The sequence below is a fragment of the Cyprinodon variegatus genome, unplaced genomic scaffold (genome assembly GCF_000732505.1).
Source record: "Cyprinodon variegatus isolate N-32 unplaced genomic scaffold, C_variegatus-1.0 Scaffold257, whole genome shotgun sequence".
Lineage (NCBI taxonomy): Eukaryota > Metazoa > Chordata > Actinopteri > Cyprinodontiformes > Cyprinodontidae > Cyprinodon > Cyprinodon variegatus.
Genome location: NW_015150710.1, coordinates 400,843 through 403,605, shown reverse-complemented (window position 1 = coordinate 403,605; position 2,763 = coordinate 400,843).

The following is a 2,763-nucleotide window of genomic DNA, read 5'->3' as shown; positions in this document are numbered from 1 at the left end:
AGTTATCAAAACTACGGAAGCCGAGAGCGATCATACTCAACTTTTTTTCCCCTTTCCCTTCTCAAGATAATCACATAAATGGAGCCTAGGCGCAAGCTAAACTGAAGAAACTCCTTGCTCTCCTACATCCGCATGCGACGCAGCAAATCGAGCTGCGTTTCCCCGTCAAATCGCGTTCCCCCCTGATGTCATTTAAGTTGAGTTGCAATAAATGCAAAACTCTCTGCAGGTTCTTGTCTTTGTCGTCCGCTCTATTCAGCTGGCTTTAGAAACACACAGCGAGAGGGTGGGGGCCGGGTGGGGAGGGTTACGGGGGCGGGAAATGCAAAAGTAACGCAATAGTTATTTTTACTAGTAACTAGTTATTTTTATTGTGGAGTAACTCAGTTACTTTTTGGGAGAAATAACTAGCGGCAGAAGCCCGCCATGTTGAGCCCGGTTCTGCCCGAGGTTTCTTCCCAATTGGGAGTTTTTCCTCTCCACTGTCGCTTCATGCTTGCTCATCATGGACAGGTTCTCTCAACCTGTGTTATCCAAGCTGGACTTCCATCTTCCAGGTCCCTGAGTGAAGCTCTAGTATCAGCTCACGCAGTCCTCTGGATCTCCCCATAAAGCTCAGCAGACCGTCTCTCCAACCAGCAGTCTACAGACTGACCAACTTCATCTCCACTCCACCACCAGTTTCAGGCCTGGGGGGAAACAGCCCTATTCTTTGCTCCTGTTCATTCAAATATATCAAAATTAAGCACTATGTTTCCTGTCGGAGTCTGAGCACCAAAGACAAAGTAATTGTATCAATAAATTTCTCCTAATTTTCTTTTCTCTTCCTGTGAGTTTTTCAAATTGAACTATCTCGTTATCAGTGTTAAACCATTAATTGTTTTCTCGCGACAAGATAATTATTCAGTTATCACGAGAAAACAGTTATTGATTTCTTTAGATAGCAAGATAACCTGTATGAGTAATGAATGAGGCTGACCAGCAGCCCTGGATTCCCAGTCNGTTATCACGAGAAAACAGTTATTGATTTCTTTAGATAGCAAGATAACCTGTATGAGTAATGAATGAGGCTGACCAGCAGCCCTGGATTCCCAGTCCATCCATGCCTGCGGGGCCCGTAGTTGTCCAGTCGCGGTACTGCGTGTGAGCAAACATTCCGTTTTTTTTGTTTCGTGGTCTTGGTGGATGACTGGATTGCATGGGCTACAGTAGAAACAGATCTGACTGTTTAATCTAGACTCATTTTGGGGGTTAATGCATCTTATAACTGTCCCAGGCGTAACACCGGGGCTGTTCAGAAAACACCTGGATGCATAAGTCTAATTGCTTATAAATTAGACGTCGTCTCGTTACCTAAAACTTAAATACCGGATTGTTTTACAAAATTACACATAGGCTGCTATGACTTCTAACCATCTATTTTCTTACACTCTTAATCTCAAACAGGGTTGCGACAGGTACTGGTAGCTATCTCCAGGCGAGAGGCGCGGTACACCCTGGACAGGTAGCCAGTCCATTGCAGGGCAACACAAAGACTTTTTGGACTGTTGGAGGAAGCCAGAGTACCCAGAGAGAACCCAGGCATGTTCAGGGAGAACATGCAAACTCCACGCAGAAAGACCCAGGCCAGGAATCGAACCCAGAACCTTCTTGCTGCAAGGCAACAGTGCCACCCACTTAGCAGCCCCTGACTTCTAAATCCTCTCCCGCTTTTGTGGTATTAAAGGATGTAATCAGTTTTAACACACACCAATCATCTCATTATCACAAGGAAACGGCTTTCGCTATCTTTAAATAATGAGAAAATTAACTTGTTTTCTCAAGAAAACCACTGTGTAAAAAAATCGGAGGGACATGGCCGCTCTGGGCTTCCATACAAAACAAAAACAAGACTGTTAATCCGGTTAAGCTGAAAACTTTCCAGTGAATACAGGCAGAGCTGCAGTTTAGTGACATAAACAGCTGATGTCTCTTTCTCCGCAGACTTTCCTTTGTGTTGACTCGATGTTTGAGTTTAGACTCTATGTGATTCCTGTAGATAAACCATCATGCACTGACAGTTGTGAGTAATAACTCCCCCAGGCAGCGTTGCACTCTGCGGGACACCAGGGGTTCCAGAAACAATGAAAAATTCATACGGCTGAATCGCACACATTGACTTCCTCCTCCTGAGTGTTTTCTCTGATCGAACGCTGACCAACTGTGGCCTCCATGCTCTGCTGACTCGGCCATTCTCTGCCTCATCTTTTGTGTTGTAGGTCTGTCCGATCGGTTTCTGCTGAAGGACTGCACTCAGTCCAAGGTGAGGCCGATCAATGGAACTAGTCAGAGCAGTAAAAGGACCTTTAGCCTTTAATGAGATGCTCCTGCAGCGGAAACTTAGACAATCAACGGTAGATTACAAAGCATTCAGGGCCCTCCGAGCCCAAAATATATATGAAAAAACATGTTCTCAGTAGAATTTGTCAAACTAAAACCTCATTTACTCATGTTGACTTTATGATTTTCTACTATTTAATCTGTCACCCTCTCATCTATCACATTTAGCTCATAGATACCAAAGGAAAAAAATGATTTCAAATGTTCACACTGCAAAAACTGAACTAAATATCAGTTACATTTCCTTGAAAAATTGTTTACAGTTAGTTTGTACAGTGCCCCTCTGATGACATGGTCAAAATTTTTTTCTAATTTTGGCCACGTAGTATATCGTGCGCACGAAATACTTATTAATTTTAAAGGAATAGTACACCCAAAACATGA